The sequence below is a fragment of the Pteropus vampyrus genome, unplaced genomic scaffold, assembly GCF_000151845.1.
Source record: "Pteropus vampyrus isolate Shadow unplaced genomic scaffold, Pvam_2.0 Scaffold50, whole genome shotgun sequence".
NCBI lineage: Eukaryota > Metazoa > Chordata > Mammalia > Chiroptera > Pteropodidae > Pteropus > Pteropus vampyrus.
Window position 1 is genome coordinate 9,858,792 of NW_011888831.1, and position 26,610 is coordinate 9,885,401.

The 26,610-nt window shown below is 42.5% G+C and overlaps 1 protein-coding gene and 1 pseudogene across 2 annotated transcripts in view; both read right to left on the reverse strand.

Annotated features, from left to right (window-relative positions):
- The window catches only part of ASIC2 (acid sensing ion channel subunit 2), a 1,014,799-nt gene that overhangs the window by 373,689 nt on the left and 614,500 nt on the right, over positions 1-26,610 (reverse strand). The window lies entirely within an intron of this gene.
- Positions 3,671-3,789, reverse strand: LOC111739533 (annotated as a pseudogene).

The window sequence follows — 26,610 nt, forward strand, 5'->3', positions numbered from 1 at the left end:
GAGATGCTCAAAGTCAGCGTCAACCTTCTCTCAGCCATGGTCATGTACTCCCATTCTCCTATACCCCAATCTCCCCACGAATTAACTCATCCAGTTCAAATGAAATCATGACTAGAAGATGAAAGTTTTCAGCAGACGGCAGTATTTTCTAAAGCTCTAATGAAAGATGAATTTTGAGGAAGAAGTGGCGAGGGAGCTGGACTATTTGCCTTATGCCTGGGGGGAGGGGTACGGGCCATAGAGCCTCAGCTGATGAACCTTAGGGATGTAATTGAGTTGGGTTTTATGAACAACAGATCCTCCAGGATCCCGGCCCAGTGTAGGTGACCTTCTGGCCAAGCTTGTTCTATTTTAGCACTGTTTGGCTCCATTCAAATAAGTCCAGTTTCCACTTGTCTAAATCTACCTAGTTCATCCAGTTCAGCCCGGCCTGCACCCATCCAAACAGCTCAGGGCACTTTACTCTAGCACCACTTACCAGAGCCCCATCTGTTCTGTGTAGTTACAATGACTTGGACATAACAGTTCACAACCACTGATGATGGACAGACATTGGCAAATGACCAACTTCAGGGTCTGCTTCAAAGATGATGATGTGGAGGCTCTCACAGGCAGACTTGAGGAACTGTACCCTCCTGAGACAGTCAGTAATGAGGAATTTAGCCCTGGTATTCTGAGCCTGGCTGCTCTAGACATTTCTTACGAGATTGCCCTATACAGCAACTACAAGCAAACGTGATGAAGGGCTACAGCGCCCAGAAACCACGGAGCTCTGGACTATGCAACTCAAAACAATGAGTACATAATTTTGTGTTCGACTGAATATTCTCTCATACTAGACCCTGGTCTAGATGAATAAGAGACACTAATGATTTAGAGACATATGAGAGAAGGAAAATGTTAATTGAGAGAACCCTATTCTTTAGCTTACTGTTTGCATCTCTGAGTTGAGAAAAACGTCAACAATCTAAGTTAGCTTCTGCAGGTTAGTGTTTAAAACTACTGTTTTTGAGGAACACACTCAACTGGGACTCAAGACCCCTAAGGAAGCACCAGCCCTTCCCCGTGCCTCCTACTCACCTCTAGCCTCCTGGCACATCCCCATCAGATCAGGCTGTGGTCTGTGTTTGTTTTCATCACAAGAATTTCATGTCCATTCTTTCCTCCATTGATCACTCCCTTTTGCCAATCTTAGACCCTTGTCTTTGTCAAGACATTTCCCTGCGTGGGTTGCCCTCTGGACATCCCTCCCTTGCTCCATGCCTGATACATTACTGTATCATTTTTGTGGAACAGGTAAAGGTGTTCAGTCAGTACTTTTTCCTTCATGGTTCTTCTTGGGCTGAGGATCATTTTGTAAACACTGCAAGTGCAGGAATTTCCTTTGTATCCAGCCAGTGATATCTGGGATTGAAGTGGATGACAGCAGATTCTTATAGAAACTGTCTGGCACAGAAATGTTCATAAAATATTTGTCGAATGAATGGGTGTGTGAATAAATGAAAGAATAGAAGAGTGAATAAATGAATGTCAATAAATGCATAAGAAAATGGAAGTATGAGTAACATTAGAATAAGTGAAAGGATATGTGAAAAATGAGTGAATGAATGAATGATACATGAATGATCACAATCAAGTTGACTCTACAGACCACAATAAACATAGGTTCTTTCTCCAAGGTGGCCAGTATGGCCTGGGCTATCCTGTGAGGCCCTCACAGCAATCCTGCTCAGAATCTTCATTAGAATAGCAATTTTCCACCCTATTGTTTTTAGTTTGGATTGTATGATTGTTATCATTTGTCCTCAAATGATCAGAAAAACTTTGAGGTGGTTAAAAAGAGCTTCTCTAATTGTGAGTCCCCAAATGAATATCAGTGCAGCTGGGCCAGACTTCCAGAGCTGGTCTGTCATTATGTCAATCTGATGTTAATTATAATGGTAATTGGATGAGAGTTTTCAAAGGTCTTCCTCACTGGCCAAGTGATCCTTCTGATTTTGGAGGGAGAGGAGCTGACAGGAAAGGAGAGGAAGGTATTCTGGGTTCTTCTAGATCTGGAGCTAACCCATGCTTCTATTTGCTCTGGAGGGCTCACAGAGCCAGCAAGCACACTAGTTTCATTCTGAGTCAGTGGTTTATGAACCAAGGAGGCATCAGAAAGAAAAAGAGTAAGGAAGGAGAAGGACGAAGAGAAGGAGAGAAGGAGAAAAAGGGCCTTGGCATTTATTGCCCTAGATTTGAGGACTGGCTTTCCCATAGACTCATTGTATGATTTTGAGCAAGTCTCTTGACTGCTGTGAGCCTCAGTTTCCTCACCTGTGAAATGGGCTAACGATGTCCACTTTAACTAGTGTCACTGTGCAGGTCAAATGAGATACAAGTGAAACCACTTCACCAACTCTAGGATGAGGTATAGAAAGGAGATCAAAATCATGAGTTACTGTCTAAGGTGCTTTGGTTAAGGCTTGCACAGACCTGTGAGTGCCATGACTTGATTTGAAGTTCAATAAAATACAAACAAAACCCTAAGCTGCATTCAGGCACTGGCTCCTCTTGCTTCTTCCTTTTTTTAAAGATGCTTTTATTTTTTATGGTTATATAATATTCCATTATACAACTATGTCATAATTTATTTATTCAGTCCCTCATCTAGATTGGTTCCAGCCTTATGCTAGTATAGACAATAAGGCCATAAATATCCTGGTATACACATTTCCCCCAATTCTTTAGGCTCTATCACTAGAAGCAGAATTGCTAGGTCAAAGGATATGTGCATTTGAAATTCTGACATATTAGCAAATTGTGCTACATAGAAGCCCTGCCAGTTAACCAGAAGGAGAATCTATATTTTTGTACTTGATTGGAGCCAAATAGTAATAAAATGAAGCTCTGGGGTGGATGTCTCAACAGGCTTGTCATTTTTGATTTGGTCAGCCCAAGCCTTGGCGGGGCCACTTTTCAGCCCTCCATGGTCCTACTGCTTTCTCCCAGGCTGAAAAGAAATGAGCAGGAGTTCATGTGTGGCCGCCCAGCCCCACACAACTGTCTGGCAGCACAGACCCCACAGCCTTTGTGGGTCTTGGCATGCTGTTGACAGCCTGGGTGCCAGTAATGATGATCCCGATCTCCCATACTGTGGCTCATGGTAACTGCAGAGAGGAAGGAAAAAGGGGAGCACTCACTTATTGAGAGCCTCTATGGGCCAGGCACTGTGCTAAGCACTTCTCGACTACAATGGTCTTCGAGGTCAACATTAATCTTTCTTTACAGGGAGGTCAGATCATTTGCCCAAGGTCAGAGAGTAAGGAAGAGGTAGAGTCAGAATTAAAATCTCAGTAAGGATAAGCTATGAAATATCCATTAGGTGGAGCAAAGGTTCTCTTTCCTGTGGTCTCAGGGCTGGGTATGGGCCATATCTCTGGGGAGGGGGTGGTTAGTATAGGCTGCCTAGATCATCTTTGCTGCTTCTGGGAGCATGAGGGGAGTAACGCAGAGATGGAGAGAAGGTGGTATCCTGTGATAGGTCCAAATCCAGAAAGTTGAAAGGAATCATAAATTTGGATCTATTTATTTGTTTGTTTGTTTGTTTTTTAGGCAAGGCAACCCTTGGTTGACCTCACAGATTGCAAGGACCTTGTCAGCTTACAATCCCTTATTTGTTTATTTTTTACGCCTACAGCACCTGGTCTTCCTAGGTGGTCTCCCATCCAAATACTAACCAGGCCTGACCCTGCTTAGCTTCTGAGATCAGACAGGATCGGGTTTGTTCAGGGTAGCATGGCTGTAGACTATACATTTGGATTTAAAAAATGGGTTCTACGCAGCTGGCACTAGGCCAAGAATTGAGGCTGTGAGGGACCAGGGGACGATGAGGCAGCCAAAAGCTACTAGAGGTGAAGGAAGTGGATAAAGAGCCCCTACACATCTGCTGCCTTCAGCATAGTATCAGATAAGATGCTATGGGCAAGTTGCTCTTCTCTTACTTGTTCCCTGTGCGGTGCTTCTTGAAGGCACTTGGCTTCTGAGGTTGGGGTTCATGGGCAGGGTTCTCCAGAGAAGAGAACATAGGAGGCATGCAATTAGGGAGTGTCATGCTGTCCCCTGATGTTCTGTGTTTCTGAGGTTCTCAAAGTCAAGCGAAGTGGGACATAGCCCCCAAAGCAGGTGCTCTGACTCAGGGTTAAGATCCCAAATGTTCCCACCCAAGACTGAATGCTTCAATAGGAAAGAGGAATTAGCAAATTTTTTCATTAAAGGCCCATTGACACTTTTATTATAAAGACTAATCATTTGTTTTTATTGAGATCTGCTCCCTTGATTAAAGCCATTAGTGCCAATGAGTAACCATGGATCAATCAACATGCCTTCTTAAATGTCCCCAATTTGGTCCTAATTGCAGCATGAATCCACTCAGTTTTACCCTTTAAGTATCTCTCCAAGCTACCCACATATCTCCCCATCCATAGCTGTCACTCTGGTGGGAATGCCACCCCCCAATCCTCCACCCTCAAGCCATTTCTCACTAGGACTGCTCTGATAGCCTCCGGGTTGGACTCTGTATTACTTCTTAGTCAGCTAAAGCCTTGCCTGGCCCTATTTCACCTCTCTAACTTCATCTTGTGCCAAACTCACTCCCTTGGTTTGGTTCTTCATACATATCTACTCCCTTCTGCTGCAGATTGTGCCTGCTATGCCTTCTGCCCTCAGTCCTTGACCCACCCCTCCCCAACTTCCTTATATCTCACTCAGTCTTCAGCTCGTAGCCCAAATGTCATTCCTCAGCAAAGCCTTTCATTCCCCCCATTCTCAAACTGGTTCAGGCCCCACCTGCTGTACACAGCCTGGCCCATTCCTTCTCAGCCTTGGCCCCGTTTATTTTGATCATTTGATTCTTGTCCATCTCTCCCTAGCAGGTAAGCTCTACAGAGGCAGAACCCACTCCATCTTATTCACTCTTGGTTTAAGGGGGAGGACGAAGGTGCAGCATCTCTTAAGGAGGCCCTCACTCTCAGGCTGACCTTGAGCTTGTGTAATAGGACTGTCTCCAAAATCTTGCTCCCAGGACATGTCACTCACCCATCCTAGTCCTGCCCCTGCTTAGTTCTCCAACACCCAGCCTGAGACTCTGCATGTGGAAGGTACACACAACAGATACTTCTAGAATGAAGACATTGGAGGTAGAAAGATGCAAGAAAGGGAGCTAGTTGTGGGGCCATGTCCGAGGCAGAGGAGGGAGTTGAAAAGGTTAAACCATCAGTAGTGGCCAGGAGACTGGAGGGATCAGTCCTGTGACAATCTAGTGGGTAGAGAAGAGAGGACACAAGGACAATTTGAATGTGAGGGATGAGGAAGGGTGTGATTTTCTAGGTTGAGTGGCTGACAATGCCCATGGGCAGGGGGAGGAAGGGGAGAAGAAGAGGAGGAGGCATGGAGTCCTGGGCAGGATGACATCCAACAGGCCCTCAGCTGGGATTATTCCTTCATGCTCACACCTCAGCTCATCCGGGACCTCACTGGGGAGGGGTGAGTCTGCTTTGTGGGGCTCTCCTCTTTCTCAGTTGCCCCTGGGGCTCACATGCCCTGAGGCCATTGAGGATCTGAGGGCAGGCACTCCAGGATCTTCCCAGGACACCTGAGAGAGCAATCCTGGGTCCTTAACAAGGTCCATTTACACCAGAAATGCCAAACACATTTCTCTTTTAAATTTTAATTTGGTTCTGTCACTGACGTCCTATACGGCCCCACTCTCCCCTCAAAATGACATCTTACAACATTCCTGGATATGCAGTGACATCGAACAGGTTCCAAAGTGTTTCTTTGTCTCCTCTGGACCCTCTTCACTGTCCATCTTTCTCCCTCTCCATCCTTTCAATCAGGACATGTAGTTTTCCAACCAGGCTACATTGAGATCTGATGCCCTCCTGGCACGTTGGTGGGATATTCTGATTTGTGCTCCCAGCATTCCCCCCACAGCTCATGGAAGGCGTTTAGATCACCCGCTGGGGACTTGGGGTTAAATTTCAGCTTTTCCTTTAACTGCACTGATTTATTCTGTGACTTTAGTCACTTATCCTCTCTGGGGCTCAGCTAAAACAAAACAGGCTTGGAGTAGAAAATGGAATAGCCTTCCATAACTTTCATTTGAAGGTCCTTGTATCTTTTTTTTCTTCTGAAAGAGTGAGAGAGAGAGTGTGTGTGTGTGTGTGTGAGAGAGAGAGAGACAGAGAGACAGAGAGAGAGACAGAGAGAGAGAGAGAGAGAGAGAGAGAGAGAGAAAGAGAGAAAAGCACACACACACATATATACACACAGATAGAGAGAGAGGATTAATTCAGTAGAAGATCACCCAGTCCCTCTCATTGTCCACTGACCTCATGTCTACAGCAGCCAGTCAATGTGGTAGGAACTGATGTCCTATACGGCCCCACTCTCCCCTTAGGGACGCTTCCTATTACATTCCAGAGGGAAATACGGAGACAGGAATCAAGAGACAGAGAAAGAGGGAGAGACAGAGAGATACTTAAGTAAAGAATAGCAGATCAGAGAGAGGGAAGTGGGTAAAAGAGAAAGGATTCTGATCACATTTTGTGTCCACGACACTGAGTTTGAACATCATTTAGGGAGCTGACCAAAAGTCCACGATATTTAAAGACTGTGCTCCTTCCCGTTCCAGCTGGAATCTGTGTGGGCCCTGTGGAGTAAGCTACATTAGATAAGGAAAATTATTTCCACAGTGACTAAGTCCAATTCTAGCTAATGAGCAGAGCAGGGAGCAGTCCATGCATTTCCATCCGGCAGAACCTCCGGGCTCACTGTTCATTTCTGGACCGGATGCCTTCGGCCTTGCATTTGCCATTGAGCCCAGCTCCCTGGTCCAACTTATGCCTGCATTTTGAGATGTTGTTGTTCCGGAGGTAACTCATACCTATTTTATGAGGCCAAAAGCAAGGCAGGACTTCAAAATCTTCACAGAAGCACGATTCACTAATTTTCTCGTTGTCCTCTCACTGAACAAATAGATGAAGCCTGGACCATTCATTACAGCAGTGGACATGCTCACTTATTCTTTTTCCCATTTGCACTCCAGGGTTCTTGTCAGTGAATAACTAGCTCTTAGCATGGCCAGTCTTTTCCACCTTCTCCCATGGGCTTTCTTCTTTGCTGTTTGATTATTCTGTTTTAATTTTTGAGGGTCTTGTGACTCCTAGAGGACAGCCTCCCATGGGGTGATGGGAGTTGGGAACTAAGCCAGACTTTGGTGCCTGGGAGGAACTGGTAATTACTGCAGGTGCCTGTCAGTGTGTCCCGCTGGGGGTTTTGCCCACACAGGCAGCTGAGGATAGCGCGGCTGTGCGGTTGCGGGAAGATGGCAATGGCTTTTTAATAGCTGGGGGCCCCCTCATTCATCTGCGCGTGCTGAGTTTATTTTGTCATTTGTCAAATTCTGACTCTAGGGGACCTGGGTTCGGAGTGATTCGGGCTTCAAGATTGATGATTCAAATGAATGACAGGCCCCTCTTCTCCTCTAAATAGTCGGCACTGCCAATAGCAAACACCACAGTCCACTCATCTCTGAAAGGCCCATTTCTCCACCTCTGCTGAGCCCGGAGATAAAATATTTATTTGTGATCTAACCAATACACCACAGCTGTATCCTTGCCTGTGCTAGACAATGAGCAAGCTTCTAAATGAGCAGGCAGCTTAATGGCTCAACTCCGGTTCTGCTTTGCAAAAGGGAGGAAAGAAAGAGAAAAAAAAATATTTCAGGTCTCTATTTGGAGAATGAATATTCCTTAGATGGAGAATAGCTCTCTATTGGACCATGCAATTACTCTAGCTGCCACAGATAGACCTCGAATACACTCAGGCTTGAGAAGGGTGCTAAAAAGGTAGGGTGTTTGATGGCATACAACATGATTTTCTAGGCTGGAAGGGACATTTAATCTTTAATTCTCAAGGGTTGTGAAATCTCAAAATTCACTCAACTCAAACCTCTAGTCTTTGAATCCCTGCCAGAACATTTCCCCCTATATTTGAATGCTTCCAGTGATGGGGAAATCATGACTTCCCAAGGCAGATGATTCCCTATTTGAAATAATCTGCCTGTTGAAAGGATTGCATATGTTCAATGGACATCTGTCTCTCTGTTGCTTCTATTCACTTGGTCAAAATTAGCCTTAGAAACTCACAGAATCCATCCATTCCCTCTTCTCCTTAATGGCCTTCTGCAGAGAAAGTAACCTGTCCTCTTTGAGGCTCCTCTCCTCCAGGCTAAGTGTCCTCGGTGAGATCTTTCATGCTAGGCATGGGGTATACAGAGATAAGTAAGTCTAGTGAAATCAGGAGCATTGACCTCAAAAGATACACTTTCAAATTCCTTCACCATGATGGTTGCTGAGAATGGGGCCCGCCCATGTCCATGCCAACATTTCTCTCCCTCTGCTCATTCCCTTTCTAACTTACACCCAAGAAGGGAGAGTTGACAGTTCAGAGTCCAGAATACTCACTGGGCCATGTTTGACTAGAGGATAGGGCCACTGTGGATGAAGAGTTCACACTATTGTGTGGTCTCCCCTTGGCAGTCCAGCCACTAGGCAGTAAAGAGAACAGGCAGGGCTAGACTTCTCTGAGCAGGCTCAACCATGTTCCTCTGGTCTACCTCTTCTGTGCCTACAGCCAGGTCATGCCTACTTTGCTGACTCAGCCATTTTAGAATAAAAATTACTGGCACGAGTGTGTGTGTGTGTGTGTGTGTGTGTGTGTGTGTGAGAGAGAGAGAGAGAGAGAGAGAGAGAGAGAGAGAGAATGAGAATGAAAGAGAACACTTAGGCATGACTAACTACAGAAGTCCTATGTCAGGGGAACTGGGAACTCTCCCAGCTCTGAAAACAATGTTCCTTGTTTATCTTGCTATTCTTCTTCTTTGGGAGTAACTCTCTAGTTTGAAACCCCACAGTGCAGAGGGATGTCAGGAGGGTAGGATTCAGGAATTCCTGGCTCTTGAAATGTGACATCTAGAACTAAACCAGGCACCTACCTTAGAAAATAAAGATGTAAAAAAGGAGGAGACATCAGAGACAGAGGGGGCCGGTGCCTTGCCTGCAAGAGAATTGGGGAGGCACTGCTTGCAGCCATTGGTCTCTCTCCTCCTTGCCCTGGAGGGAGTGGCTAAGATGAGTGGTAACTGTGCTGAGTCTCCTCCCTATCTTGGTTATTAATCTATGAGCAATGATGGAAAGCAGCTCAGAAAGACTGAATTGGGTGTGCTCAAAGAAATAATGTCAACAGGTTCGCCTGCTGAGGTGAGGCACTTGTTCACTGGAGGGATGAGTGTTTTGTGCTGTGGTAGCACAAAGCTGGTTGGCTCTGTCACCTTCTGGTTACTTGGTGGAATGATGGTTAAAATAATGACAACAGTTTCTAATGCCAAAAAAGGTGGAAGTGAGCAATGGGTAAAAATGAAGAAGTAGATAAAGACTTAGAGAGAGAACAGCATTCAAGGTTCTATGCATTTAGAAGAAAATGTAGCAATATCTATCAAAGTTAAAAACATGCCTGCTCTTTGAGTCAAATTCTATTTTTAGGTTTTGTTTTCCTACTGATATATTTGTATATGTGGGCAAAGATGTATGTATGTGGATATATTGCCACATTCTTGGAAATATCCAAGACCTAGCCATCAGCAGGCATCTATATGATGGACTAGCACACAGCCTTGAAGAGGAATGAGGTTGATCTAGTTCTGCTGAGATGGAACTGTGTTTGAGACACATTAAGAAAGAAACCTTACAGAACAGTGTGCTTCCATTTGTGCAAAATAAAAAGTCTCTTCACAGGCATATGTGCTTGTGTATGTGTAGATTATTTCTGGAAGGATAAAAAAAACTGGAAATATACTTACTTTTGGTTGGGAGTGGTGGTGAGAGAATAATGAATAGGAAAGGGGGAGGACTGCTTTTCTTTCTATACAGTTTTGCATCATTTAAGTTCATTATCATAAGCTTATCTTCTATTTCCAAGAAAAATAGTTTATAATAAAAAGGAAGCATATGTCTTCTGCACATCTGCCAAATCCTGTGCTTCTCATGACTCAGATATTTATCGAACACTCATTGTTTGCAGGATACTGTGCTATCCCAATTGGGGGAGGAAATAAAAGAGATACAGTTTATGCTTTCAGGGAACCTACTGTACGGGTGGGGAGAAAAATGTGTTCATGTAGTTATTCTACAAGTTGGAGGGAAAATTTAATCTTAACTAGGAAACTAGAGATTTTATATAACTGGCTGGTAAAGTATTGATAGTAGAATTATGAGACCTGAAGATGAATGCATGGGGTACCGAATTCCAGGTGGAGAGAACATGAACCAAAGATATGAAATGGGCAACGAAAAACCATACTGTGTCACCTTAAGTACACCTCCTGCTCTGCTTGCTGTACTATCAGAAATACTTTCTTTTGGGTTAAGGTATTGTTTGCTTTCAAGAGTCTTTGTGAGAATGCAGACACTTGCTTTTGATCGAGATATGAGGGGATGGATTCATTATTCAGTAGGGGTGCTAGTAAACCAGCTCCTCTTCACAAAAAAGGACTGGATTTTAGCATTTGTCAATTTCCACGATGTAAATACTCCCATCATGGCTGATTTCAAGCTACCAGTACAGAACAGGAGTTGGGAAGCAACACACTTAATGGACTCTCTTAAACCTGAAAGAGCCGGCTCCAGCATGCCACTGGATAAATTAGAATCCCAGAATATCAGAGGTAAAAGGAAATTAAAGAGATTTAAAATGGACCTCGACTACTCATGAGGAAATTAAGGTGTTTGCACAATGTCAGAAGAAGTGGCAGATTTGGGACATTATCTTCTAGTTCTTAGTTTAGTGAAATTTCTCCTTTTCCTTGGAAATCACTAATATAATAAAGAAGATGGAACCACATAATTTTGATGGAATGAGAGGTTATAAAGAAAAGCAGAGACTTTTTTCAAAAAGAGCAGAGGTGGGTAGAGTTCCAGGAAGTTTCTCTGTGCTGAGGAGTATATGAAAGGATCTCAACAGTGAGGAAAAAGCAGAGTCAGAAGAGATTTTAGGGAGAGGGCTTGGAAGACAAAATTCCCAACTGCACAGTTTTGTTCAGGATCGACCTTTCTTCCTGGAACAGGAACAGAATGAGTTGACCTGATATGTGGAAAAGAAAAACATGCTAGTCCCACCATGTCCTCGGTGGTGTGTGTGCACTTGGGCAAGTCATTTCTGCTCTTAAAGAGTCAGAGCCTTTCTCCTTAAAGTGGGACTGGAGGACGAAGGTTAGCAGATGATTTCCCAGGACTCTTCCAGCATGACAGTCTACGTGCCTGCGAATCAGTGAAGAAGACCCGACAACCATCAATGTTGGAGAGGTATTGGTGGAGCAAAGTGGGTTTATTTATTTATACCCAATTTGAGATAGACAAAGAGAAATCAGAGCAGCAGAAGACAAAAGTGAGGCTGGGGAGTGGAAGATGGATTAGTGACAACAGGACAGAGACTCTTCTTTATTATGTCATATATTTAAAAAAATGTGACAACCCATGCTGAAGAAAGCTTTTCAGTGGGGAGCCTTTACTTACCTTCAGGGCAAAGTCTAAATTCCTTGGCATGCCCATAGGGACTTCCATTTTTGGCCCTTGCCTATCTTTCCAATCTTCTCTCCCGAGTCCCCTAACCCACACCTGCAACACCCAGGTAAAGCTTGAGGAGCTCACAGTGCTTACTAACACTCTGCAGGTTTGGGGCCTCGCCCTTTGCCGAGTCATCCCCATGAAATGCTCTTCCCCATCATATCTGCCCTGTCTCCAGAAAGAGATAAATCACTTCTCCCCCGACACAGCAGCTGTCTCCATATGCATGCCATTTCAATGGCAATAGGGCAATTTCATTGCAAGTATCCATTTTTTCTCGCCCCCTCGCCCCCACCTGCCCCATTTCCCTGTGAACCCTGCAAGAACAGGAAACTTCTATCTTGGTTACTGAGGGGGAAGCGATGACAACATGTTGGAAACTGGTCACAGACTCCTAGACACAGTAAATCTGGGTGGAGAGAAGCGGGGAAAAATGGCTCCTGTAACCCCCCTCCCCTCCCGCCCAGAGCTACCCTGGGAGAGAGAGAGTCAGTGTGCCAGCCTGATACAGACTTTTGCTGAAGGTCACTGGGAGTGCTATTTTGCCAAACTCCTCACACTGTTTTTAGCTGAGCCCCTGAGGAAAATTGAGTGAAGCTCCCAGAGGGGCAGGAGGGTTGTAACGCTATTGTAGAGTGAGGTAAATAAAAACTTTTTTCAAGGCAGCTCCATGCTAGACTCCGCTAGAGTCATTCTAACTCTCTGGAGAGCTAGAGAGAAGGATCCTTCTTCAGCTCCCACACAAATCCATCCCACTGCTAAAAGCTAATGTGGCTGCTGTGACATGCCACCCAGATGCCCCTTCAGCACTGAAGGACCTGACCTTCCTTTCCCTTCCATAGGTGTTGATCTCCAGGGCATGCCCTAATAAACTTCCTGCATGCTAATCTCCATCCCAGAGTTTACTTCCTGAGAAACTCAACCTACAAGGATAATATCAGCCTGCTGTTAAAGGCTGTTAATATTAGCAGACTGGTCAGTTGGTTGGCTTGGGTGATGACCTTTTGGGATGGTGGCAGGAATTGAGACTACAGGCAGGAGGGTGCAGATGTCATCAGAGTGGTGCTTAGCCCTAGCCACCACGCAGAAACCGGCCACAGTCATGTAGGATAATTTTAGCTGCACTGAGAGCGGGTCACACTTCTGATATCACACTGGTAGGGGCTCTCACTAGCATGGTGCTATTCTACAGGGTGCTATCAATCATGGCTACGTATCGGATTCATTACAAAAATACTAATTCTAGGACTTGACCTTAAGAGATTGTGATTTAATTGGTCTACAGTAAGGCCTGGGCCTTTGTATGTTTAAAATGCTCACTGGGGATTTCTAATGTGCAGCTAGAGTTGAAAAAATACTAATATGGTGGAAAGAAGATAAGCCCTGGAATCAGATAGAGTTGGGACTGGATCCTGGTCCACTAGTGACTGGACAACTTCAGAGCGTAATTAATTTTTCTCAGCTTCCCTTTCTCACCTGTAAAATCACGTAAATCAAATATATTTCATGGACATATCATAAGGGCAACATGTGAATAGTCATAATAATAATCATGATGATAGCCTTCAATTTACTATCATCGCAATCCTACTTATTCCTCTTTATAGTCCTACTTGGCCTTTTGCTCCTTCTTCTTTGGAGTATAGTACCCTACGGTAGATCTGCCTTATTTAACCCTTGCCTCATTATTGGGGAGACCTATTTCCTTATCTCGACTGTAGTTACCTAAAGTCCAGCAAACTGTGGCTGCAGCAGCTAAATGGAAAACCAATGCCTCTCCTGGAGTTGACCAGATGACCCAATGTTGGCATACATGATTATGCCCCTGTTCACACCTAGAACAGCACATGCAGTTCAATCCTCCAAGATAACAGTGGTAGGTGTGTGGCTGCTACGTGGAAAACTAAGCAGGACAGGTTTTACTCATACAAGGGCAGCAGTAAGGCCCAGAATACTTAAACAACTTCCTCAGAATTGCACCAGTTACGATATGGCTTTGGACAAGTCCTTTCTCTTCTTCTGTGCCTCAGTTTCCTGCTCTGTAAAATATGGGTGGCTTATCTGTATAAATGACAATTTTATTCTGTTTGTTGCTGCTGGTTCTGCAACACTCTTTCCCCCAGGATATGCCTTGGGAAAATGACATCATCTCCACCTTTCCCACAGAGATGCCAATGCCAAAGGTCAGAGCAAGGGACCTGAGAGTCTGTCCTGGCTGCCGCCCACCCCGGTTCCCCTTTCCCCGCCTCCCAAGAGTTGTAAGTTTCTCCATTTCTCCTCCTGCCATCTGGAACTTTAAATAGCATGTGGCTGCCAGAAGTTGTAATTAAATAATGTCCAGCCATCAGAAAAGCTGTTATAAATGATCCTTTCGTCTGCACCACTGTCTGGAAAGTCAGGAAGGAGAGGAACTAGAGGGTTATAAATATAAAGGGCAGAAGTTCAGTGGGAAACCTGGAGTCAATAGCTTTTAGGGACCTTACAAACCACTGGAGATCGTTTTGTTTTTGTTTTAAATGTGTAATTATCCCATGGAAAAGCTCCTCACCCCAGTTCTGTGACTGGATTTGCACATGGGGTAACCTGAGGAAGCTGGTGTCCTTATCTAGAGCTGGTTCTCTTAGGCTGCACCCAGTCTCCCCTTTTAAAATTCACACAGAAAAGTAAAAGGGGCAGGGTGAATGCTAGCAATCCAGACAGTGCTCAGACAAACTTTCATTATGTTCTCCCTCCTTTCCTTCCTTCTTCTCATCCTTTCTCTCTCTTTTTCAACAAATACTCTCTATTATGTTTGAGAGTTCCCTGTAAGTGAGGAATATGAAGAAGAAACATGCATTTATTGAGCATGTATTTAGCGTTAGATATTTTATGTAAATTACTCTATTTAATGATTATCACACATCTAAGAGATAATTATTATAAAACTCAATATTGTAGATAAGGAAACTGAGTCTCTTTGGTATTTAACAACTTTCCCAATTCACATAGCCAGTAATTAAAAGGTTGAGAATTAGCATTCCATTCGGTGGTAAACTCCATCAGGGCAGAGGCAGCATATCTTTTGTATACTGTCTTGCTAGAGTGCAGCATGGAACCTGGCACATAGAGAGTTTGAGAAATACTTATGGAAGGAAGAAAGGAAGGAGGAGGATGAAGAGGGAACCAACTCAGTTCTGTCAGACCTCAAAGCCAGTGATCCTTCTATTAATTCACGTTGTCTCTGGAGAGTACACACAGGCAGGTATGTATCAGAGAAACTTATAAAATACTTGGGGGAAAGGAGTTGTCAAAAATATGTGCAAAAAATGACATGATTAGAAAGCAGATAGTTGGTTTCAAGAGTCATGGAGGAGGTGGAGCCAAATTGCTGTGGATATTCAGAGGAGAGAGAGATAACTTCCAGTCACAGGAATGAGGGGGCTTCATGGAGGAGGCAAAATTTGAGTCTTGAAGGATGAGTAGGATATAGACCTGGAGAGATGGAGGGCAAGGAAGCCTGATCAGACAGAGGGATGGGGGAAAATCACAAATAACCTGCCAAGGAGGGACCTGGATTAGAACCTGAGATTGCATAATGTTCTGATGAGGTTCCTGGGGATTAATCTGGCAATGCAGCCCACCTCCTGTGGGTGAGAGATGCTCAGGGTAAAGGCAATTCAGCCTGAGTGAGCCTGAGTCTGTGAGTAAGTGTGTGTGCACATGCACATGCACACATATGCAGAGGTGGATGGTTAGAACTTTCTTCTGGGCTTAGGTGCCATGAGGCTTAAGTAGAAATCTGTCTATGCTTCCTGGGTGGGTCTGTCATGTTCATGTCCGCCATTAACTTCTAACTGCTGATGGGTTCTGCAGCAGCAAAAAAGGTATGCAGTGACTCCCAGGAAGGGCATATTCTTTTGGGTAGAGGACTTGGACCCTCGTCTGCCTCTAAGAGACAGAGTCAGGTGTGGTACCAACAAAGGTGGTTTGGGAGGTAGAAGGTGCAGGACAGGGATTTGGGAACTGGAGGGAGCTAATCGAGGATAAGGGCTCTGACTTCCCTTTTCTTTATTTGTTCCCAGCATCCTCAACTGCCACCCCAGCAGCACACAGCACCTGGCCCAGTGCCCGGGGCACTGAAGGCTCATGGAGGCTGTCATTGAGCTGTTCCTCACTTCTGCCAGACACCCCCTGAGAGCAGCAGGAACACAGGTTGCAGGAACAAACAGCTCAACCGTTTGGGGATCATTAAGCAATTATAGCCAGTGTACTTCACCTTTATGGACAGGCTGGCTGGCAGCATCCCCAAAGGCCAAATGGAAACTCACAGGGCCGTTTCAAGAGACATGGATGCTCAGAATGAGAGGCCTGAGGTGGAAAGATTAAGGTCTACCTTGATAAAAGCCCTCCCCAGGAAAGCACAAGAGCCCAGCCAAAGGCTACCATTACTTTCTGTTGAGGGGTTAACACTTTGACTGCCACAAAAACCTGACTGCTCCATTGGCAGGGAGTCCTTGGGACCAGTTTTAGAGCAGGTGGTATACACAATTCTCCACAGGATGAAATTCTAGGGACAAGATGGACTCCAGGTATGGAGTGGGATTTTGAATTTAGCATATTTACCTTCAGCCCCCGGGTAGGTATCCTCCTACCTGCCTGGGTGGCCTTGGGCATTCCTCTAAACGTCTCTTGGGTTTTGCTTTTCTATTCACAAATATTTATTTAGCAAGCACCTACTTTCTGTCAAGTGCTGTGTTAGGTGTTGGGGGCCAGGCCATAGAGAAAAATACCTGATCTCTGCCCTCATGGAGCTTCCAGTCTAGTGGCAGTAAACAAGCCATCCCACAAATGAGTGCACTGTTACACACTGCGATAAATGACCTGGAGAAGACTTATTTGAGGAAGCAACTGGCAGTTGAATCCTGAAGAAGTTCAAGGTATCTGAGTCAGACTTGGAGAAAGAGCTTGTGCAAAGGCCCTTAGGAGGGGAACAGAGTAATATGTTTTAGGTGCCAAAGTTAAGCCTGTGTGGCCTGAATGCAGTGAACAAGAAGCAAAGTGGAGTAAGATGAAGCGGGGGGTGAGGGGTAAAAGAGAGGCACATCATGCAGGAGCCCGTCAGCCATGAGAAGGACTTGGGACTTTACTCCATGATTGTTGGGAAGTCACTGCTCAATTTTGAACAGGACTAAGATGATTGGATTCATGTGCTAAAAATAAAATAATAGGAGAAAACAACAACAAAACTTGGAAAGAAAATAAGAGAAAACAAAACAAAAAAATACTTGGATCTCCATATAGGGGAAAAAAGATTTGAAAAACTATTTTCATCCTACAAAATCCCATGGGCATAATCTGCTAGCAGAACAAAGAATTACGTACAAAAGTATTCATTATAGTTAAAAAGCCTGAAACCACTGTGGCTGTTGTGTGAAGAGAATAAACAATAATAGGTCTTGCCTGCTTCAGAATCATATGAGAGAAGAATGTAAAAGGGCTTTGTAAGTAGTAATGTGTGGTACATGTTTGAGAGACCTGAAAGTCTCCCCATCCTTCCGCTCCCCACCCTCTTCCTGATAGCACCTAAAAGCTTTACCTCTATTAAAAGGGAAATGCCCCAGAGAGGGTCAAACTTTAAACTGAGCAAGAGAAAGGTGGGGCCTCAGTCCCAAAGGGACTAGAAGCAATGATTCTCAACCCTGGCTGCACGTTACAAATACCTGGTATAACAGCCAGCTTCCAAAATGGTCCCTAAAGAGCCTTATCTCCTGGTATATAAGCCTCTATGTAGCTCCTCTCACACTGAATAGATAGCCAAGAGGATATTGTGGAAATGATGGAGTGTGACTTCCAAGGTTAGGTCATGAAAGACATTGTGGCTTCTGTCTTGTTCTCTCTTAAATTACTCACTGTAGGGGAAGCCAGCTGCCATGTTGTAAGGATACTCAAGCAGCCCTATGGAGAGGTCCATGTGGCACATAACTGAGGCCTCCTACCAATAGCCATTTGAAAGAACCGTCTTGGATACAGAACCTCCAGCCCCAGATAACATCTTGACTACAACTTCATGAAAGACCCTGAGCCAGAACCACCCAGTTAAGCCACTCCTAGATTCCTAACCCACAGACACTGGGAGACAATACCTGTATATTGTTTACATCATTAAGTTTTAGAATGCTCTGTTGCATAGCATTAGGTAACTAATATTCCTAGGGAGTTTTTAAATTATTGATGCTTAAGTCCCTCTCCAGCGATTCTGATTCATTTGATCTGAGGTAAAGTCCAGGCATTAGTAGGTTTAAAAAACTCCAGATGACTCTGATGTACAGCTCAGATTGAGAACCACTGGACTAGAGTACTGGGTAGGTCAACAGGGCTCAGGTACATAGCACTGCCACAATTTCCAGAGCTAGAACTCGGTTCGTGCTGAGGGTTCTATCCTAGGAGAAGGCCAAAGCCCAGCCTGTGGATTAGAGCTCAGGGTCACCGTGGTCTTGTAGTCAACTCGTTTCAGTGTTCATAGCCTTTGACCATGGGATCCCTAAATTTCTAAAAGGACACAGGACTACAGAAGGAGATCAAGTGGCCTTAGATGAGGGGAGAGAGAGGTCCATTGCCGGGCAGGCAAATCTACTTTCTACAGATAATGGCTTTGACCTATGAACTCTCCCTGCAGTCTTATACCTTCAGGATGAAGGTGTGTAGGGTGCTCAGTTCTCCATAGACAAACAGCCCTCCTGCTTCCTCCCACCTGCCATTATGTTTTCTATCCAGACCACGTTTCTGCCTCTGAATGTGACCTTTGAAACTTATGAGCAATGATGACAACTAATTCTGAAAACCTTTTGTGTGTCCTCGAATTTCCATGGCTAATGGGACATTGTTCCCATCTTTGAACAATAACTCAGGAGGCCTGTCCCTTTGTTCTCCCTTATGCTATCTCTCTGACGAAACCTGCAATAAAATAATTAAAACAATTATAAAGGGAGTCGTAGCGGGTGAAGGATGCAGACGGGATCATCATATGTTGTGAATTGCCCAGCCTCTCTCAGTACTGCATGTCGGGGTGAGTTGGCTGCTCTCTTTTGACTATGAATGGTCACTAGTACTGATTTGTATATAATTGAACGATATATATGATTTCAAAAGCATTTATGGACATTTTTGAACACCTGTAACATGCTATCTGTAGGAGATACAGCATTTAGTAAGACTTTCTTGTTCTCAAGGAGCTTTTAGCTTAGGAGAGATAAATAAGTAACAGATAATACAGTGTGATGAGTGCATCAGTCAGGAGGCCTGTGAGAGCATAGATGAGGCACTGCACTTGGCCTAAAAGGTCTTTGGAGGAGGTGAGAGTTGAGGTGTTTTGTTTCCTGGGCAACGATAGAGGGAAAGCAATACAAGAGAAGAAACAGGTACAACATACAGGTATAGGAGACTGAGAGTTCTCAGGGAATTGTAAGCAGCTCCTTATAGGTCTAAATATTTTCCTGGGATCTGTGGCATAAGGGTGGCCCAAAGGTATCTGGTGAGTAGCACCACTTTAAGTTGAGCACCAGGTTGTATAGAAAAGGATGCAGTGGGCAGAGTTCACCATCTGCCATATATATCCTTGACCTAACCCTGCTCCATACCCAGATCCTAATCTTCCTTTTCACAGACTGTGGATGACTTTTTCCCTCCATTGTCCTAGCCTAATGTTTGCTCCAGACCCATCTCCAGAACCAGGACTTTGATTTGCTTTCTCTTCTATTGCCTGGACCCCTGAAACCCTGGCCCCTAGCTGGTCTCTTCCTCCTGTCTGCTGCCTACATCTTACTAAAACTGACCTCCATGCCATCAACCTTTAGGACTCTCAGATGGGCCTCTGGGCCTTCTCTTATAAACTGTATCCACAGGCAACCTTATCATTTCTAAGTGTTTTTTTTGGAACCAGGAACTGGACAGAAGAGGCCTATGAAGGTAGAAACCCAAAAGTCTGAGGGGATTCCAGGAAAAAAATCAGGCAGGGGCACAGCCATCAAGGGCAGGGCACCCCAGGCTTCAGAGTGGAGCAAAGAAGTGGGGGGACATTAGCCCAAAACCCTGGGTAAGGAGATAAAGGGCTCCTGGATAATCCCTACTTCCTGTCACTGATTCCAGAACAAGAGTCACAATGTGGATGCTTTCTGTAGATGAAGGGCCAGAAAGATGGTGTAAATAAGTCAAGTGGTCGGTGAAACAATGGAGGTGCTGGGGCCATAGCAAGCAGAAGAGCTCGTGTCCGTCTAGTGGGAGATGTTGCTACATAGTTCCAGCCAATTGTTGCCACATGAGAATGTGAGACAGTGTAACCAGACATTAGAACTTCTCAAGATAAGTAAAAAATCTGAGTTTTAATGGAAAATAGTTGGCAGTTCAAAAAAAAAAAAAATAAGCAAACAAACAAACAAAAAATACTTGTACATAGAATTGATGAAGGCAACATGGTTTCTGAATTTCACCAATTCCCAGCATAAAAACGAACAGAACAACTAAAGACTACTCCCTCCTAAACTGTGGACGTTTACAGCAAACTAGATGATAACACATCTCCATGAAACCTAAAATACAAGCAGGTGGAGACAAACCGTTGACAACCCTCAGCCCTGTATGATCTCAGCATCTATGTGGAAGCGAGCGAGCAGTGAGGTTTCTGATGCACCTGAGAGAAGGAGGATCCCCAAAGAGCCAACAGATGCTCACTGGAGAGCATGGGGTAGGGAAGAATCTGAAACTAGAAGGGCTCTGCCCAGTCTACTAGTGAATGAGTACAAAGGGTCTGTGGTAGAATCTGAAAGATGGGGCAGTCAGACCCTATAAACACTCAAATTGACCAGCTAGGCATCCCTATCCCAGGGTCCATATACTGATGAGAAACTGCTGGCGTGTGATCAAAATTAAGTAGAATAGAGATCATAGAATCAAAAAGAAAGAGAAGGTCCCTGTAAAAATGGGTAGGGAACGAGAGCCAGGAAATCTCAAAAGGCGAGCTGCCATATTCTTTAATACTACCTCAAAACAACCAAAGAGGGAGCTCTGGGAAGTTAGAAAAGCTACCCTAAAGCAGACCTCTTTCACAGAGTTCAGGAAAATTATGTTCACATAAAAATAAACCTCAGAAAAATATTGATGGTGAAATCTACACAAAATCTTGATAATAACAAAGAGAAAAAGGTACACAATAATTTTGTTACAGACAGCAACAAAGGTACACAATAATTTTGTTACAGACAGCAACAAAGGTACACAATAATTTTGTTACAGACAGCGGAAGTATGCTAGAAAGATATGCCCACAAAACAAATCAAAACTGTAACCTAATGAGCTAAAACAATGTAACAAAAATAAGCTAAAAGACATTAAGAAAGTGACATCATCGACATAAATGAGAAAATAATAAATACTTCAGAAATTAGATGACAAATCACAGGAAGAAATAAGAAGGGAAAAAAAGGTATTTCAGAAATGAAGATTAAAACTGCAAAATCACAAGAGTAAATATATATAGTAATGTCGTAAGAATAACAAAAGGTAAAAAGGTGGAAATTTTTAAGAATCAAAGAGAAGTGAAAAAAGAGATAAAGGAATTTGAGAGAAAATTAAAATGTTGAACAGAAGAATGGAATATCCCATATGTAGCAATAGGGGTCCCTGAAAAAGAAAACCAAAGGGGACAAAGCCAATGTTAGAAATTATAATTTAAGGAGACATTTCTGAAATAATTATAATGAAAGAGCTGAACCTATATATCGAAAGAATACAAGCACGCAGTGTACCTGAAAAATTGAGCTGAACCACCAATAGCAAGACATATTCTGGTAAAATTACTGCACTTTAAGCAGGAAAAATAAAATTAAAGCAGAAGAAAATTATCTGGGCAATTAGCCAAAATGAAGAAATAGTTTACAAGGAAAAGAAATATTAGGTTATCATCAGACTTTCCGACATCAATGCTTTATGCTAGAAGAAAATGAAGTGACATTTTTAAGATACTTAAGGAAAGAAAATATAATTAAAGAGTTTTATACTCAGAAAAACTGACTTCTATGTACAAAGGGCACAGGTAACTGTTATAAACACGGACAAACTTGAGGATTATTTTCCCTATGAGCTCTTCTTGAGGAATTAACTAGGTAATGAGTTTCAGATAAGCAAAATCATCAGAAACATTGATATTGAAGACTGATGGTGAGCTTCAAATGCAGAGCTACTTATAAAAATTAGGACTGAATGGAGGTTAAGGGAGACAGGATAGCATGCAATGACTATATAATATGAAAACATAGTTACAGTACAGCTACAAAAATTTAGAGACAATGAGGAGAACATATGCAGATTTTTTTCTAATTACTTTCAGTAATAAAAATAGTGGTGGTATATTTGCATTGTTTTTCTGAGACTATTGAGTGGGTAATGAGAGATAAAGCAAATAATTAATTCTGGGAAATTCTAATCTTATTATTTGTATCCTCAAGAAACCAGGATACTCAGATATAATAGGAGAGATTAGATAAAACTCAGTAGTTATAAATTTGAATTGAAAGTATCAATATCTGTATAGTATATGTATTTTCTAGGTCGATCCACTGAAAAGGCCTAGAAATAATGACCAACCTAAGTGGCAATGAGCATCTCTAGTACACAAACCATGGTCTTGAAATACTGTTTCCCACTAGAAGGAATCAGGGCTTCTTGAGAAGTCCAGATTTCAGATGCAAGACTGGAAATGTACAAGATAAGTCTGGAATATTTTGTCATACAAGATGGCAAACAGGTTATCAAAGAGCACTAGAATCACGTTAAAGGATCCAGGAGCCAACTTAAAGAGCTTACAGTGGCCAAAGATAAGTTCATTTGAACTTTAATAAGTTTAATAATTGAAATGGATTAAATTCCATCATGTATATTAAATATTATGTTCACAATCATATTTACATATTTATATTAATTTATATATTATATATAATTTATATATATTAATCATATAAATATATTATTTTAGTATGTATTATATTACAATATATTATATGTAATATATTATAATATATCATACAATTTCTATATTTATACTTATAAAATAAATGTATTTATTTTTATTTTATAAACAGATTTATAAATATCTAAAGTAAATATTATAATTATATTATAATACATATAACATATGATAATTATATATAAATATGTATGTAGATAATTGGTCAGCTTGGGAAGAGGATAGGGAACCAGTTCATTATCTTGAAATCTCATAAAGAAAGAGGACAAGAGGACAGATCAAGTATTTATCGTGCCTTTTCTATAAGAACTATGAAGGACGTGTATCTTTATAGAATTATTCCAACTAATATATAAAAAGGAAATGATTAAATTGGAATTTCGCCATTTATATCCTGTAACAAATGATTGAATATAGGCATCGAGCAGCAATAGCATCATAAAAGAAAAAACAAGCCATTCGTTGCCTACTGCTTTGGTCTGGCCAAAGGGGTCAGATCTGAGTCTGATCAGGCCTCCGGACCCAGTTGCTCATTTGCAGGAAATACAGGGGACAGTGGAACGTGTTGAATGGCCTCAATGAGCAATCGGTAAAACCCAGACAGTAGGAAATGCAGGTCAGGTGATTCGGATTCTTTAACAGATAAAATGTTAAAGAAAGGGATGGAGAACGACTTGTAGTGCCTTAAAATACATGTCGACTTTTTAAAATGGACAAGACTATAGTCACTAGAGATACACACTTGAGTGATAAAACTATAAAGAAAAAACAATGAATTGTTTACTGACAAAGTCAGAATCTAAATACTTTTTTGGGGGGGGGAGTGGGGTTGCGTCTGGAAAGTGGCACAAGGAAGGGAATGTTGGGGTAATTTGCAAAGTTCTATTTCTTGACCTGGATGGTAATTATGAAAATGTTCATCTTATAATAATGTATTCAAGCTATACATTTATTTTGGTTTTGTGTATTTGTTTTAATTTAAAATACATTTTTTTTTAACCCACATATATAGATAGGCCAAAAGTAACACACTGTGCAGGCTACCCTGGCCATGAAGGCTTCTAGAGTCATGCTCTGCCTTGGAGGACTGGGTGTGGGCTTCAACATGGACCCCCAACTACATGTTCTCTCTGGCTTTTAGACATTTAAAATGAATATCCAATGAACAGATAGAGGTCATGAGAGTAAGCTACAGGCTTTTATTAGAAGCTAAGAATGAGCTGAGTAATAAAATATAACTTGGCTCCTTGCATTTGACATTTCTACTTTATTTTAACCAGAAGCCCTCTGGGGTCACACAGAGTCCCAGAAAATGTCATGAGAAATGTATATTTATAACGATGGCTTGATATTGTTAGGCGAGTTCTAACTTAACATCCAATATGTAAAATTTCATGGTAATTGTGATATTTCCACTACAATTATATTCTTCCCTTTACAGAAGGGTTTGGCATCAAAGTTCCTTTAAATAGTAGCTTGCAGGATATGGTAAGCATTTTTATACCACGGTGATTACTTCATAGGGTGGAGGGAGGTGTGGGCTGTTCAGTGATTGTCTGGGCCACACTGGACATAGTTATGCAGAGGAGATATAAGTTTCGAGAGCCATAATGTTCATAAAAATGCAAAGCATTGGGGAATGCCATTCATTTCCTACTCCTCGCGCCAAACTGCCAACTTTTCTTCTTCACAAGCTAAGATCCTCACACAACAAGACAGAAACTGCTAAGAAAATCAGTGAGTTCAGGATTTCTGAATCGTTTTGTTGAGCACAGGGGGATACACATTTACCTAGATAATTATTCAAATTAGTCCTAAAGGCTATTTTTTTTTTCTATTTTGGGACTTGTTAGTCAAGGGGAGCAGAACATGTGACCCCAATTTGCCACATTGGAATGTGGATGATTTTGAGCTGAAGACAATCAAGACCCAACCAACGCAAGAAGAGCTGTTTACCTTCCTCCTCACTGCTCAAACAAATTTAGAGAGAGGGCTTGTGCCAGAAGACAGCTAACACCACAGATAACTTTTTTCAGAAAGACTTATCTTCATGGCATAGCAAATATTCATTTACCAAACGTTTGCTCTTCTCATCTTCCCGTGAATTGTCTTCCTCTGCTTTGCAGCCCCGGATCTCTACCCATTTCTCCTTGGCTCAGGTTGGCACATAAGCCTGCATTACCTGATAGTCTTTGGGTCTCATGTCTTTGAGGCTCCTGTACCTATAAAATTTGTTTTTCTCCTACTAATCTCATGTGAATTTAACTATTAGACCAGCCAAAGAACCTAGAAAGAAAGAAGGAAAAAGTTTTCTGCCCTTACTTTAGTATCTGAATTCTCTTCCTATGTTTGGAGACTTTTTGATGGTATGGATTTTGGTGAAAAGAAGAGACTGTCTTTCACTATAAAAGCTGAAAAAGCCAATTACACATTTTCCCAATCTCTTTTGTGGCTAGGAAGCAGGCACATGTCCTGGGCCTAACCAATCAAAAACACTCCTTCCAGACTTTGCGGCTAAGAAAAAGTGCTGGTGGAGAATTCTTAAAACAGCACTGGAGGAGTGCAGTGGCATTTGTTTCTAGAGACAAGGTGGCAGAATCGTTAGTGTGGACTTCAGTGTCCTGGATTCAATGGTGACAGATGCAGGGTCTTCACTAATCTAATTCCAGGGTGTGGGTGTCCTGCACAGCCGACCTATATTCTTGCTTATCTTCTCAGTGTGATTCTATTCTATAGTCTTGTTGGCAATTCTTTGAGCAGCCCAATGTCTTTCAAAAAAGGTCTTTGCTTAAATCATTTGGAGTCTTCTTTTTGTTTTTATTTTTCGTAACTTTCAATTTAGAAACCTGGCTGATTCCATGGTCTGCTAATGTCATGATAAACCACTTGGAGCGAAAAGGACAAGGCCTCAAAGAAAATAGCTAAACCAATCTTTACGAAAAAGAAGAGGAATTTTTTGGGGGGGCAGCGCGGGGTATTGAGGAATGAGTAGAGAAAGATGGTATGAAGAAAGAAGAGAGGGTATGGAGTTGAAACAATGTAGAGTGAAGGACTTGGGAAAATTCCCTGAGAGGGCTTAAGGCATGTTAAGAATATCTAATGTTGTTTTCAGTGTAAATTACTCTACTCTATTCCTTGCTTCCTTGGCTCCACACGTTGTCTAGAATAAAATATACTCCACACTCATCAATGCTTTACGTAAATGGGGTTTCAAGCATATTGAAAGCAGGAGAGGCTGAGTTTTACAAATTGGTCATACGAAGGGAGATAGAGGAGCTATGGGAAAAATCAACAGCCCAGAGCCAGAGGAGCACAGTCAACCGAAGTCTTCTGGACATTTGTGAACATCTTCTGAAGGAGATGGTACAGAATAATAAACAGAGTTCAAGAGGTTATAAGACCTTGACTGGCCTGTGGAACCACTTATGAGCAACAGAAGAAGCAGTGCCTTCCATCTGGGATACAGGGACAAGGTGGAAGGCAATGAACTCCAGAGATGAGAGTATGGATGGAAGTCGAAGGTAAGAACTGGTGAAGGCAAATGAGTCAACACACAATTGGAAGGAGATACAGAGCAGGACGATTGAATTCTGGTAGGCTTTAGTTCTTTTATTTTTAATCATATATTTTGAGGTATAATCTACACACCATAAAATTTACCCCTTGTAAATGTGAGAGTCAATGATTTTTGAGTTGCACAACCATAATTATAATGCAGCTTTACATAATTTCCATCATCTCAAAAATTCTCTTGTACCCACTTGTAGTCAATCCACATTCTTGTTCCTATCCCCAGGCAAACACTGATCTATTTCCCATTTCTATAAATTTGTCTTTTTTGGTAATGCCATACAAATGGAATCATACAATATGTAGTCCTTTAGGTGTGGCTTCTTTCATTTAGCATGAGGTTTTTAAGGTTCTTTTATGTTACAACATGTATCAGTTGTT